Source organism: Anas platyrhynchos, chromosome 5 (assembly GCF_047663525.1).
Source record: "Anas platyrhynchos isolate ZD024472 breed Pekin duck chromosome 5, IASCAAS_PekinDuck_T2T, whole genome shotgun sequence".
Classification (NCBI taxonomy): Eukaryota; Metazoa; Chordata; class Aves; order Anseriformes; family Anatidae; genus Anas; species Anas platyrhynchos.
Window position 1 is genome coordinate 1,403,855 of NC_092591.1, and position 15,912 is coordinate 1,419,766.

Below are 15,912 nucleotides of genomic sequence, written 5' to 3' on the forward strand. Positions count from 1 at the left end.
CAGGTGCAAAGCGGTAATTCCATGGATACTTTAATCCATCCCTCTGTACTTGATTGAGCCGGAGCTCCTTGCTTTAGCTCCCAGCAGGAGACATCCCAGCCGGGGAGCAGGAGCTCTCTGCAGCGCGCGGCCACTCAGCCGCCACCGATCAGTCCCCTGCCAGCACAGGCTGCGTCCCCTCCTTGTCCCAGACAAACGTAGGACATTTTTCAGGGACAGAGCCAGCTCATGGTTCCCTTTGCTGTTTAGAAGCAACTTTTTATTTTATGTATGTGGCCAACCGAGTGCTCGCAGCTCCCCTGCTCACGCAGCTGCCTGCAGGAGGGCGCGGGGCACATCGAGCTGTGCCATGCTGGCTGTCACCCTGCCGTGCCACTCGAGGGCAGCTGGTGCCTCTGTTTCACAGCAGCTTGAGAGCTGAAACCCATGAAATGGAGAGCTTACTTAAAAATGATGTTTTCAAAGAAGTTTAGTTTTAAATTTTTCCAGTTATTTATAAAATGAGAGATCTGTCAGTAAACAGACGGCAGCCAGTGCTGCTCTTACCTAAAGCTGCAGCCCTCCCGATATATTCCGAGGCTGTTACCTCTCATTGTCTAGGCTGTGGGGTTGTCACATTTGCACAAATGTGCCTGTGCAGAGCAGAATGTCCCCATCTGAAGGCAACTTCATGCAGGGGCAGGAGGCGAAGGGGCTGAGCGTGCTGAAGCACAGAGATAGCGCTTGCCATCAGGAGGGGCTGGGGGAGCAGAACCAGCAGCTGCCTCGTCACCGTGCCCCTGGAAACCTTCCTCAATCTGCTTTGCGAGCCACGGCACAGAAATAAAGCTGGACGTACATAATAAAGGTATGAATTCCAGGTAACACAGGCCTCAGCATGCGTACCGCATTGCTCCAGCAGCTGAAGAGGAGCAGAAGCTCTTCCCCAGCATCACCCACTCGAGCGTTTCAAAGCGCGTTGCAATGACAGCCACACCAACCACTTCACGTCCTCAGAAACACAAAGCTAAGCCACCTTTTGTTTGTCTCCTAGCTAGGAGCAGACTTCACACAATAACAAACAAACCTCTCATCCTTTCCGGCTCCCCATTTCAAGACACTTTGCAACTCAGCCCTGGTTTGAGGTCAGAGTTTAGCGGGGCCGGGGGTGACCCGGCGCTGGGGAGGCCGCAGAGGGCTGGCTGCTGCCTCCAGCTCCCTTCCAGCAATGCCGCGTGCTCATCACTCTCAGCGATGGCTGGTCAGATTATTTCCTCTTATTCTGAGTCCAGAAAGAGCCTGCAGAGCTGTTTGCTCCCCCACAGAACACTGTGTGCCTCCCAGAGGCACTGTGTGCCAAACCTCTCCATAGCCCCCCGGGAAGCCAATGCCACCAGCCCTCTGCTTGCGCCTCCGAGGGCATGAGGCGGGTGGGCAGCACAGCCCCTGGGCAGCAGAGCTCAGTGCCCCTGGCTCCCCGGCCCTTTCCTCACCTGCAGCTGCTGCAGGAGCTCCTCGTGCCTCAGGCATTTCAGCCTCCCCTGCCAGCAGCAAGCTGTTCCCCCAGATCCCATTTTCACAACACAAAACCTGACGGAAGTCCAAAGCAAATTGATCCGCAGCAACCTTTGCAACACTTCATTGATAAAATCCCCGAGCTGCTTTGATATCAAATTGCCGTTAGCGTGCATTTTCCTAACTCTACCTGAAACCGTGTGGGAGGCTGACCTAGAGTTCTGGCGACATACCCAGATAAAAGCCTTCCTAAAGACTGATCAAAGTCATTGTGCGTACGAGATAAGGCACCGAGCAGTAAGCTGATAACAACTAAGTAGTCTTATTAAAATATGTTTTCCAGTGACCACAACGAAAACGAGCAGAACGTGTTTCCTTCCCGAATAAATCTGTCTGCAGGGAGCTGTCCGGAGAGCCTAACGCTGGAGGTGATGAATTTGGAGAGCCCCAGCTGACAAAGGGCTGAGCACGAGCACAGCTCCCCTGCCATTACGGTCACATCAGCTTCAGTGGCATGAGACGGGTGTGACGGGACAGCCCAAATTTCTGCCCCCAACACTTGGCTGCACAGGCTGGCAGCCAGCAAGGGGCTTCCTCCCTTTGCACCTTTGCAGCTAGGCTGGCAGAAATTTGTCCAGCTCCAGGTGGAGCTGCACGTCCTGCCCCTTCAGCCAGCTGCTTGCAGTGCTTCCCCCCTGTTTTAAGTTGAAACCATTCCCCCTTGTCCTGTCATGATCTGGATGAGCAAAAAGCTGCTCTCCATCATTTTTAGAAGCCCCCTTTAAGCACTGAAAAGCTGCAGTGAGGTCACCCCGGAGCCTTCTCTTCTCCAGGGTGAACAGCCCCACCGTGGAGTTGCATTTTAAAGTAGGATTCAGATTTCCAACACAAACTATACTTTTATGCTCGCTTCTCCCTGAATCCCCCACTTCAAAAAGTAATAGCTCAGTGTTGCTGTAAATTTCTTTTAAAATCCATAAAACATAAAAAATACAAGTTCAGCGAAGGAGCCAAAAGCTCTATGTCGCCCTTTAGAAATAAAGTCAGATGTAGCTCTGCCATACCTAAGTGTACGGAGTGAAGTCAAAAGGCTGCCAATACTCACGAAATTGGCTTGAAGGCATAGGTCTGAAAAAGCAACAGCAACTCTTGGGACTTTCTGTTTTCTTCCTGGAATCCAAGTCTTTAGGATTTGTATTTTAAAGCTTGATGCTACAAGCCGAGGGATTACTCTACATTTAGAACAACCTTTTAAAATAAGTGTTTCAAGGTGAAAAGCTCACATCATCATAAGAATTTGGGGGCTGGTGCTTTGGGAAGATGCTTAACGCTGCAAGCCTGCAGATAAAGATGTGCTGGGGAAAGCGGAGCAAGCAGGAGGAAACCCGCCAGCGTCTCCCAGCCAGCATGTGCGGGGCGGGCAGCGAGGGGGTGAGCAGCAGGCAGGGACCTTTCACATTGCCTGCTCATATTAGAGCTCACTACTGCCCTTCTGCTCTGGTTTTGGCAGGAGATGTGGCCAGCAGGGCTTTGCTTCGGGGCACATTACCAATTGCGGGCTGTGCTGACCTTCCCTTCCCTCTAGGTCCTGCCCTGCAAACCCAGGAAGGGAAGCACTGTTGTCCCCGTTTATAGGTAGAAAAATTAAAAAGGAGAAGTTGAGAAGTTCTCCCAAGTGAGGCCATTTCAGGAGTCAAGCAGCCTGCAGCTCGGGTGCTTTTCTGCAGCACGAACCACGCGGGCACGGGGCTGCTCGCTGCAAACCCGGCTGCCACCACACGGCAAACGCACACCATGCCCTGAGGCCTTGGGCTCGCAGACAGAGGTAATGAGCAAAACTTCAGTGACTACACAGGCCTGGTTTTCTTTTTCTTACTGCTTTTCTCTTTTATGTGTTTTGTATTCCTTTTGACACCTTTCAGCTCAATATTTCCTTTGCTGTTATTTCCTGCTCCCACCTCTCTCCCCTCGCTTTTCATGTTCCAGACGATGGCTCCAGTGCGTTCAGATGTGCACAGCAACAGGCAGTGCTTGAAACCTCTCACGAGTGCTTTAAGCCAGAAGGTGCAAGTCTCCTCTCTTCCTAAAGCATACCAAAAGAAAGCTGTTAACCGGGAAAAAGCGCGCTGACATGCTGCTGCTCTTTGTACCCGCACGGCAGCCAGAGCTACGCTGCTGCATCGCCCTGCGGGCAGCACTGCTACAAAACCAGAGGCACACGCGTGGGTCGGCTGCCCCGGCAGGGCACGGGAGAGGGAGCAGCTGCATGCTGGAGGGAGTTATTCACGTTGTCCTTTGTTTTCAGGCTACAGATTGTTGTTCCAGCTCCTTGCTGGCCAAGCAGGTGTCAGGTCCTTGGTGCTGGGTGCCCCAGTGCTGGGTCCCCGCAGCGCGGTGCAGAAGGTGCCGCTCTTCGGGCCCTGCCACCCTGCAGGAGTGGCTGACTCTGGGATTTCCTCCAGCACTGCCTGCAGTGGGAGGTGGCCCCTGGTGTTCCTGGGGTCCCAGCGGCCGGGTCAGGCTGGTGTCAGTGCCTTCTCACTCCACTACCATCAGCTTCCAGCTCCCACCCTGCCTCAGGAGGACCCCGCTCCCCTTCACTCCTGCGCAGTGGCACTGCTTTCCTGAGCAGCAGCGACATTTGTCTGTTGGCTTTTGTTCTTCAGCAATTTGCCTGTCCTCCTCTTGATCCAGGAACCTTCATCTAGAGAAATAATGCTGTGTGTCTGCTGAGCCTCAGTGACCATCTCTGTGTGCAAGGTCATGCTCTGCATGTCGCTGGGGATGTCATAGGCGACCACGAGCCCCGAGGCCATCTCTGCGTCTCTGCTCTCCTGGCCACTGTCCCAGGACTGGAACTCCACCACCTGCAGCATTTCTGCACCTGCTCCAGCACACATCTCGGCGACGCTGGCCAACACTTCCCTGCCTGCCTCATGGCTGTGCTGGGGCTGCTGACTTCCAGGCGGCTGAGCTGTTCCATGAAATGCCTTAATTATGGTGTCGCCTGTTTGCTCATCAGAGATGACCACGATTTTCCCCATTTTGCTCGTCCCCATGTCTCGCTCAACAGACACGTGGTTGTAAGTCACCTGAGCGTCCTCCAGAGCAGATGTGGAACACTGGAACAGCACTTTTTCTGCTGTTTCTAGATCTTTTTTCATCCAGTTGTCACTTGTTTGCTCACCATGACTCCTTATTTTACTTGCTATGCTGCACAACAAATTCTCTCCGCTCGGTGAAAGAATATTGAATTTCTGCTCAGCTGTATCAGTCAAGCCTATAACGAACATGTGGCTCTGTTCATTTTCCTCCACCATAAGCTCTACTCCCTTCAGATTGCCAGTCGGCAGCTCAAGCTCCAGGAACAGCCTGCCCTCCGAGACCAGTGCAGCCCCCTGTCTGTGTTGCTCAGCTTGCTGTGATCCCTTTGGTGCCGGCGGCTGGGAGTCGGGCGGTGCCTGCTGCAGTGCCTGCTGCGTGGGCTGCCCCTGGGCTGCAGCCGTTTCGACACTTTTATCGCAACTTTCATTTTCAGCCTGCTTTAACGACTGCTTCTCTACGCTGACGATGCTCTTGGATTTGTGGGGGGGGGACTTCTTCAGGATCTCAGCCAGAGACTTCTTGCTCCACACAGCGCTCGTCTGCTGGCTCTTGTTTGTCACTTGTCTTTTCGTTCGCTTGCTTATCCAGGTGGCTCCCTCCTCAGCCTGGTACGTCGCGCTCCGCACTTGCTCCAGCCGCTCGTTGGAGTCGGCGCTGAGCGGCGATGGGCACCGCTGCTGCCAGGAAGCTTGGTCCCCCTCCAGCCCCTCCTGGGCACTGAGGCAGGAGGCTGCCCCCAGGGACTCCCAGCTGGGCTCTCTGGAGACCCTCTGGGTGCTGTGCTGGGACTCCTGCCCTTGAGGGCTGATGGCCTCCAGGCCGGCTCCACTCTGCTCCTCAGCCCCAGGCGCCTCCGGCTGGGCAGTGTCCCCCAGGAGTTCCTTCTCCTTGGTGCCACTGGTGCTGCCGCCAGCCGGCTGAACCCCATCGTCCGTGCTGCCCTGTGAGCTTCGCCTCTCCTGGGTTTCTGGTGGCCCTGGCTCCGGGCTGTCCCCCGCGGGCGCTGGGCCCTGGCTGTGCTGCTGCTCCTGGCCCTGCGCCTGCTCGCTGCCGCCCTGAGGTGCCTGCCCCTCTGCTGCAGATGTTTCAGGATGGTCATCTGAGATTTCCTGTTCAGCCCCATTTACCGGCTGGTTCCCAGTATCGATGCCGCTGTCTGATTTTTGACCGAGGGGCTCCAGGCTTTCTGATGGTGCTGTGGTGCTCGGCTCTAGCCCTGCCTGCGGGTTCTCGCGGGCCTCCTCCTCGTCCGTCCCAGGGCCGGCGGAGGCCAGGCCCTCCTGGGGGTCCCCTGCTGCCACCGGTGGGGCCGGGGGGTCCTGGCTGCTCCCCGCCTCGCCCCCCGGCACCTCCTGCTCTTCCTCCGCCTCCAGCATCCCCTCGAAGCCCAACGCAGGCCCACCGAGCCCGGCTGTCCTCTGGCCCCTCTGCCTTGGCGCGTCCTCGCTCGGCGGTGACGATGGCCCTCGGGGTCAGCAGCGCACCTCATCTACCCCAGCACCGCTGCTGTCCCCCCTCTCCGGGGCTGGGGCCCGGGGTGATGGCGTGGGGCAGCCCCTCCTGGGGTCCCCCTGGGGCCGGGGGTCCCTCAGGCGCGGTGGGGGGCGCGGGGCAGCCCCATGGCACCTGTGGTGGCCGCTGGTGGTGTGGGGAGGGTTCCGGGGGCACCCGCTGTGAGGTCACCAAGCGGCCCCACAGCGGGGACAGACCCCCAGGACAGCACTGGGGGCGGCTGGGGATGGAAGGTTTTCTCCTTTACATTTAGTTGCAAAATTAATTCAGGTGTTAAAACCCGTCAGCTCATCGCTTGGCTTGTTTGCTTTGCTCGTCTCCTTGCAGAGAAAGCCTGCTCGCAGAGTTTGGGCAGGGCGGGGATGGCTTCGCACCCGGCACCGCTCCTTAGCAGCTGTAAGCCTGTAACCGGGCTGGGGCCGGGGTTAGGGTTAGGGTTAAGCCTGTAAGCTGGTACAGCTGCTTAACAGCTGGCACTCTTACACACACAACATGAGACGACAAAAAAAAGCACGCTGTGGCTGCCCGCAGAGATGTAGGTGAACCGGGTGCCTCATTTGTGCTGCACATATTGCCAAAATTCCCTCTGAACTTGCTCCGTAGCTGTTAAACGTTACTGCTCGTGCAGCATATAATGTCTTCTGTGGCAGCGAGACAAGAAATAAAGTAATGTGGATAAAAGAAGTACAGAAACAGATTTCCACCCAAATCTCAGCACAAACAAACCCACACTCCTGGGCTGCAGCACACAACCAAGCTTTTATTGGTTCCAAGTCAGCACGTACACATAGAGGTGCAACAGTCACTGGTTAAAAAAAGATTTGTAGTGAATAAACAAAGCAAAACTGAATCACTGAAAAGAAAAACGCCCAAGGAAGCAAATGAAAACTTGTTCTAAGGTGAAGAAGCAGAAACTCTGGGCTGTAGCTGCTGTGATGTGTGCCCAGCAGGAACCTGGAAAACCCACAGCTCTGCCCACGGTGACCGGCCCTGGCCTGTGGAAAGAGCACCCGTGGCAGTGCTCCCAGACACACCAAGCACCACGGTGCAAGCAGCACCGCACCCTTGCTCTTTCCTGTGGATCTATAAAAAGCCCAAAGCACCACAGTTTCCCATCTGACAGTTTGCTGTAAGCCACCAAGGCTGTGGACCACCCCTATACCCAAGAAGGTCAGGAAGAACCTGTTATTAGGAGAGGAAAAGGGTCATAGTCAATATTTCTCTTCTTAATCTCACAAAATTATTTCTTTCGCTATTTGAATTTTCTTGCAACAAATTGTTTTTCTTTCCGATGCTTTAGAATCAAGATTTAGTTATGTGTGCTCATGCAGGCGTCATCTGAGAAACACCACAGGGGCACCTCGCCTCTTCTGGTAAATCAGTACCTACACCATGGGTTTACAGCTTGAATGGGAGCATGTGGAAGATTAAATGCTTCCAAAAAGGCTTTTGGAGAAAAATGTGCAGTTTTCTCTCTCTTTTGCAAGCCTCTAGTACTCCACGAGGGGCTCAAACTGCTGTGGAGGATTGGTCATAGCCAGTTTTTTTCCTGCTTTCAGAAAAGCCTGGGAGAACGGGAATGCTGAGTTGTTATCCGGGTGATGCAATGAAGGAATCAGGGTAAGACAAAAAGATTGGGTGATAACACAACTAAAGACCATCTACGTATGCAGATGGCAAAGCCAGAGCCTATGCAAGGCTGCCCTTCCCTCCTGCTGCGCCCAGCTCTGCAGCTCGCGGTGTGCCGTGCTGAACTCTGGGTTTGCGCTGTCTTCTCAGGTATTTATCCTTTGTCTCTTGTTTCAGATTTCAGAAGCAGTCCTTTGGGGACAGAGATCATCTCCTTGTTTGACATTTTGTGGGAATGAGTTTGTGTTTGCAGAGCACTAAATCTCTGCTCCTCGGTGAGGGAGTTCTGGGAAGTGCTTTTGCTGGGGACTGCAGCCCTGGGTTTGTGTTTGCTCCCTGCAGGTAATGGATTAAACCTGGAATTGGTCCATCCTCTTCTCTCTTCTGTTTCAGTCACTACTATTGGCTGTCTCATATTAGAGCTAGGTATGTGTATATATACATATATATGGATACATATGCATAAAAAATAAATAATCTCTTTGAGATTTTGTTCTACAAAAGCAGGCCAACCACAATATCATTTTTTTCTGAACTACTTACAAAATAACTCCAAGGTAAAAGTTCTCAAAATTAATTTCCTGCTTTCAAGTTATGCCAAGAAAATAAAACTTAATGCCTGAAGTAGCCACTTGGGTTCTCTCTCCAATAAGCACAGGAGAAGCACACACCTGCAAGGATTAGGCAGGGCTTTTTTGAGGTTGCTGGGATGTTTTGGTTTGGTTACGTTTGGGATTTTTACCTAACACACTCTATAAAGTATCTGAAAACAGTCTTAGATTTGCATGTGGAGTATCTTCATTATTTTACATATTAATTATAGTACATCATATCACATCATATCATATCACATATCGTATCGTATCATACCATGCCAAGATTTTGATCATTATTTTAATGTCAATTAAACAATATGAAAACCTGCAAGAGAACTTGTAAATCAGACCTGCAAATCTTTACAATAAGCTGTACCAACCCCGATGAGCAAAACAGATTCCTCAATATGATAGGAACTTAATTCTTGGCATAACACCGCGGTGTTAACTCTGCTCGAGGAGCCGCTGAGCCCCAGGCACAGGCTCAGCACAAACCTCAGCGCAGCCCAGGGCCACAGCAGGCACCCCCGTAACACTCTGCAGCAGGAAAAGGAAGACACCGATATTTGTACTGAAACAAAAATGTAGCCAAACATCTGCTTACTGCCCGAGGCCAGTGATTGCCATAGGGGTTAGGCACCGGGTTTGTTCCAACCCATCCATTGCTCAGAGCACACAAAAAATGGATTTTAGCAGGAGGTTTCACGTTTCCATCATTCACAGGCATGCTGTTTCCAGCAGTTTGTAACAAAACCACCAAGGAATTTCAGCCTTACTGCAATGGAATGGGCTCGTGCAGTTGAAAGATATCCACGGGTGGGTGCCCCCACCCATCTCGGGGCCGTGCTTCTGACATTTCTGGATTTTGGCCACGGAGAACATCTCCAGTGGAGCTGTTGGGGCCATCACCTTGGAGTGAGAAAAATCTGCAGCCCCTGTTTCTGTGGCCAGCCCGGGATGGAAGCGACCCCTGAAGACAGGTTTCTGTGCTGCAGGATCTGCTCATGGGCACAGAGGCAGTGAGCTGCGTGCCACACTGTGCTCACGGCAGTGCTCCCTTGAGCAGGGTGCCGTAGGCACACCCGGTTCTTTGGGTGTCTGTGTGCAGACAGGTGGGTGCCTGCAAAGTGTCACCACCTGCCTTTGTGGGCAGAAGCCCGATACATGCTTTGCTACCCCGCTTCCAGTTTGCTCTGGCTTCAGTGCAGTGGCTGCCTGCTGAATCCTGCGTGCAGCAACCTCCCCGCTCCTGCACGAGTTCACATCCCGCTGCAGCGCGGTGCCACACGCCCACTCCTTCTGCTTGGATCTGTCATCCAGCCGGCTCGGGCTCTGGGATGTGGGGGATGAAAAGTGGAAAAATGATGAAAAAGAGAAATCTGCGCTCAAGTTGTGCTTCCCATAAACCACTGTAATTGGATTTGCAAATCCAATTACAACTGGAGTGTAGAAGGCCACGCTGGAGCTGCGCATTACGCTCGTGAAGCTGTGCACTTGCGTATGAAAAAAGTGGGCAGAAATAAGCTGACTGCTTTTACCTTGGAATAGTTTGAGAAAATACCTTCTGACCTAATTCTAACCTCAGCGAGGGCCTGAGGCTCTTCAATTAGAAATCCCCAACAGGTATCGAGCTGGGCTTTAAATAAGAGCGAGTTCTCTGTTAGAGCAATTGCACGTCTCACGTTGCAAAGGAACCAGCCCAATGCTCAAAAGGCGTTTATAATTAGAGAAGGGAATTCAACTGAGTTACAAAATTTCACTGCTGCAATAGGTGACGTAAGACAAATTATACGGGGACACTGGATGAACCGCTGGCCAAAGAAGGAAGATAGGAAAAGTGAACAAACACAGTGAAATACATGGTTAAAAAGGGACTACAATGAGTAGGTTCGTGTTGCTATGGTAAAGCAGTCAGCTCAGCTTTTCTAGAGCCAGGTCATGCCCCGAGGGCCTGTTGGGGTCCTTTCAAGGAGCCGATGTCCCTGTGCAGGAGGGTGGGCGGTGCAGCATGGTGCAGGGGGCACACCAACATTTTCCTCGGAGGGCTCTGGGCTTGTGTTAGGGCAAGAGGAAGGGCTCTGTGGGGTGGGCACCTACCGGGGGACAGCAGGCGAGGGGCAGAGAGGTGGGTGCTACGTGGGAACAGCCTGAGGGGTCTCCTGCAGGGGGGCGAGCCCTTGGGTGCCGCCTGCAGTGCTCCAGGAAAGAAGCGCAGAGGTGCAGAGTGCTCCCCTCGCTGTGCTCCCCGGTGAGGCAGAGGGACAGCTCTGGGCCTGGGGAGGCACCGAGCAGGAGCAGTTCTTCGTTAGACGGGGTATAGGTTATCTTGTGCAGTTATTAGGCATTAAGCCTAAAATAAAGTGTCAGGAGGAGTTAATCACATAGTACGTAATTAAGTTGTGGAATCCACTCCCCCACAGAACACTGCAGAAAGCAAATTATAGGTAATTTCAAAAGGCCTAGACAAATCCATGAAGAATAGATCCACCGACGGATATTAAACATGATATAACCACTCTTAAACTCCAAGCAGCTGTGAAGAAATGCTGGAGGAAAGATCTCCTAATTCCATTGTAGCTGTTGTAGTCTTTTCCTACACTTTTCTTGCTAGAAAATACCCCACAAAGGATATTATCTGTGGAATGGTTGTTCCCATACATGTTTCCTACAGAAACCACTGCTGCTGTCCATATGGTTATCCTTCTCTCTGAAATTCAGGCTGTGTCAACTGCACGTACCCATTAGAAATGGAAATAACTTATTTGCCTGAACTTTGATGATTTTTAGTGTATTCAACACATTTGCTTTCAAGTCTATAGAGACTCCTAGTTTTCCAACATGAGCAATTACCAGGTTTTTGAGTGAAAAATGTGACATGCAAAAAATATGAGATTTAATGATTTGTTTCCGTATGCAAAAATAGATTCTGCCTGAGCTGGGCTTGGACTTCTGGCCTTCCTCCCAGAAACCCGGTGCTTCCACAACTGGCCATGTCATGGCAGACACAACGGGAGCTTCCTCTAAACTTAAACCACCTGAGACCCAGGAGATAAGCAAAAGCGTTACAGTGGGACGAGGCTCCCTGCAGGACCTGCAGGAAACTCCGCCGTGTTTGTAAGCAGAGCCTGGAGTCAGTCTGCTCCCCCAAAGATTGCTGCGCAGGGGGAGGCTCCTGCGTGCAAAGACAATTGTTCCCGTGCAGGGGAGGTACCTGCTTAAATGCCTGGTAGAAAAAGCACTTCAGAGAGAAAACTGTAAAACGCAGAGGGTTTTATGGTACCTGATATAGAGCATGTAGTTTATATATTCCTCGATGTATTGTAATTAGAAGGAAACATTTGGCTATATAACCTAGAGCAAAGAAAGTCACTTTCTGCAGGCGTATTTGTATTGCTGATACAAGAAGGGGATTATGTGGGGCCCATGGAAAATTGCAATGTGTTTGAAGAGATGCACAGCAGAAGACAGACACTTCACTCCCTCCAGCTGCAAACCTGTAGCTGATGGCTACAGCAGAAAAAAGGACGTCGTCGTGGTCATGCTGGGGACGTACACTTGGTCCCACCAAAACAAAGAATTGTGTTGGAGCCATGTGAGAGGGCTGCCCAGAGCAGAAGAGCTGGTGGTCGAGGGGGATTGCATTTATCCAGACATTCCTTGGCAGAGGTGTTAGAAGGACACATCAGCAGACCTCTTCCAAGGCACTGACAGACTTTAACCTGTACGGAGGATGGCAAGGCAGAGCTACTCCGAACCAGCCGTGTCTTGAGCCAAGTGCACGTACACAGCTCTGCTGCCTCCCGCGGGGTCTGCACAGCACTTGGGGTGCTCCTGTGGGTGCACTGCATGAAACCAGGAGGTTTGGGTTCCTGTCGCTGACAAATGGCTTTTACCTGATGCATGTTGTAAGTGAGAGCAGCTCGGATATTCAGATGTAAAGAAGGCAGGGGCAGCGCGTGGCTGCCAGCTCCGGCACCCACAGGCAGGGTGGGCAGAAGGACGCATCACCTTTTAGGTGTGCATATCTGACACGGAGCAGAAACTTGCTGCAGCAAGGAATCTGACCGTGGCTCTGCCCCTCCTGATGCTCACCACGGAGCCACCAGAAGCAAGCAGCCCCCAGCACGGAGCCACCAGGGCCCCATGGGCTCAGCACCACAGCACACCCAGGGCCACGTCCCCGCTCCCACCCCGGGGGTCACTGCCCTGGGCCACAGGGGGGGAAGCTGTGCCTAGCCCTAAACTGGGACTTACATACACCCCTGGGGGAGGTTGTTCAGATCTCCGTGTTCCTGATGTATGATCTTTCAAATGCACTCAGTACTGTCTATTTCAGAAGCTGACAGACAAGGGTCAGGAATTCACAGCCGCAATTCAAATGTAGGCAGAAATTTGGAGAAGCGGCCCCTCGGCTGATGCCTCTCCTCGTGGTGCTGACCTGCATCGTCCTCCTGTGTCCACCTGGGGACACCGACGTTGTTTTAGGCAGCCCAGGTCCACCACCTTCTGACCATCCACCCTGCCTGGGCTTCAATCCTCCCGCAGCAGTACAGTACCCGAATTTTAGGAGCAGACGGAATACAAATAACATACAAAGATCAGGATTTTTTTTTTCTAACCCAAAATAATTGCTCAGTACAAAAGGAAATTCTTTCTCAACACAGTCACAACTCAAAGGAGTGGAAATCAGGTAGAGACACAGAACTTTGATTTGCACCTATATATCTGAATCTGCTAATTGTGCCCTCTGGGAGCTGAGTCTTTTGAAAATAGCATTTCTTTATACATACATGAAATAATTCCTAAATATTTCAAACATGGTCTTTATGTATAAAGTAAGCATATGTCGATCAATTATTTCTAGAATAATATACCATCTGCCATTTGACAACACGTTCCTCTGAGTGTAATGATTACTGATGGGTAGAAGTAGAAAACCATTTTCTATGAAATTTTGTTCGTTTTCAGACATTTTGTGCAATTAAGAGTCTAGAAATATAAATCTTTAAAAAAATAATAAAAATCAAGAGATTATTTAATCCAACCCATGGCACTGAGGAAAGATCACCACTGCCAGACATTTTCTAACTTGTTCTTGCAAGCAGCCACGGGTGGACACCTGGTAGACCCTTTGCCAGCCTCTTGGCTCTGGCATTTAGGAAGCTGTATCCATTCTGAGCCATTTCTGTGGAAAATGAAATTTGCATTATTTTCCAGATTACTGTATTGAAATAATATTACAATGATAATTGTCTGGGAGATGAATGTGCATTTCGTTGCATCTCTTCAAGTCCCGTCTGGGCTTTGGCATGCAACGCCTGGCTTTGCAATCTCTAGGCAAGATTTCTTTGTAGGGGGCTTTTTAGCCTGACATAATTGCATCCATCAGTTTTCATCCTGTTCCCGTGAGGCACAGGGTGGCTGTGTAAGCCCTCTCACCAGGCAGCACCCCCAGGCGATGGACAAGCCTCAGCATCTGCTTGGGGGGAAACGGAGTTGTCAGCACTGGGCAAGTGAACAACTTGAATTTTGTTTCTGAGTAATCTGATTCCCCTTTTAGGCAAAATCTAATCATTTTGTGACAGGAGAGGATTATTAAAATACAAGTGCAAGAAATGTTGAAACAAAAATTAAATTCAGAGTGAAAAGATCCGGCATTTTGATACTAGGATGAAAATAACAGAAATCCCAAAATTTTGCCCCAAAACTTGAGTTATAATGCAGAAAAAACTGCCACCGTTGCTGGTGTAGAACCTGTTGGCTTTCTGGGTGGTCTTGCAATAAATCTGTTATGGCGAACACAAGCAATTTGGCAGGTACACATCTACAGCATCAATATTTAGAGTCTGCAACATGGCCACAAATCATACAGGAACGTATCAACCTTTGAAAGGTGCGACATGACAAAATGAGGGCTAAATTGCATTAAGACTTTCAAGAGCGGGTAGAACATCCATTAATTATAGGCCCAAAAGATTGCTGCAAATTACTAAGATGTCAGCATAAAGTATTAGTAATTTTAGATATTTTTTAGCTCAGTTTACTTGTTTTCACAGCATGTAAATGTTCTGATTTAACACGTAATGATCTGCATACAAAAATACACGAGCAACACTTTTCTCCCGATAATGATACTTTTCACGTTTCTTACGGCCATAAGAGTGCAGCTGAAGAAAGGCTGGAATAATCACATTATATATTACAGCCATTTAGTTGTGGAAATGGAGCATGAAATAAACACTTTAGTTCATTAGCCCTAGTAAAGCAGCGCAGTGTGAGCGCGCTCTCTGTAATCACTGGTGATCCATGCCCAACCTGGTGACACACTTTGTCACCAAACCCATGAAGCAGCTCAGGAGCTCACCCTAGAAATGCAATGGGCTCTGCACGCCCCTAGAAAACGGCTTTTTGGAGGAAAATTGTAGCTGAGATGCTGCATTTCATGCTGCTGTGTGCTCATGCTGGAGTGGCGTGGCAGCCATCCGTCAGCAGCGGCTGCTGGTCTCCTGCAGCCCCGGGGGGACAGGGATGGGGACAGGGTGAGGAAGGTGGTGGCTTCACGCTCCGCCTGGCTGTACCCTGGGGAGTGCTGGGGAAGGAGATGTGGCTTCCCAGGCAGCTTGAGCACCACGATACATGAACGGTTATGTCCACAAGAGAGCATTTAACGCTTTTCTGGGATTGCCCTGCTTTGGTTTGAAAAACACAGCTCCTGTTTTTTTCCATGAGTAGGGTAAATCTCTGTTTTGAGGTTTGCCATTGGGAAAACAGAGACAATCCGTCTTTTCATTCTGATTCAAAGGGCCACTGGAGTCACCATAAAGGCCTCCGGCAGCACTGGAGCATGTTCAGCAGCCCCAAGATGCTCAGGGAGAAGGGGTGCAAAAGCTGGTGGTCTCCAGAAGAAATCAGCTCCGTATCGGGTCAGAGTTCCTCTGCCCTGAGCTTCTGAGGTCTGAAAGCAGAGCCTCATAGCGTGGTCACTCCCTGCCAGAAGGGGATGCCAGCAATTTCAGTCAAAGTTGAATTTAATGATGAGATGGGCACAAAGCAGTCTCTCTCCATTAAAAGCTAATGGAGTAAAATCGGCATGTAAAAAAGCAACCAGTTTACCCCAGCTTTCCCACCCCCCACCTCCAGAAGTTTCCCCACTGCCCCCCTGGTGTCAGCAGCTGTGGGAGCTGGAGGACGGAGGCATGGTGATGCATTAGGAACGGGGCCGTGCGGGGTCCGGCAGCCCCACAGCTCTCTCCTGATCACTTAGGGCCGTGGCGAGGAGAAGCCCAGCCCTGGCCTGCCGGTGCCACCTCCGCAGGAGCAGCAGCAGCAGCAGCAGCAGCAGCGCCTTCCCACCCCTTGGTACTGCTCAGCAGCTCCCGGCGCCAGATGGAGGGGTGGGAGCAGTGTGCCAGCACTGATGCTTTATTTTCTTTCCACAGACCAAAGCCTTTTGTTTCATATCCACCTCTATTTGTTTTCCTTTTTTTGCCATCTCTGCCTTTCCCTCTGCCCGTGCTGCCGCAGGGCCTTTCAGAGGACCCTGTGCTCCCCCCCAGCCCCAACAGGACAGGGAGCA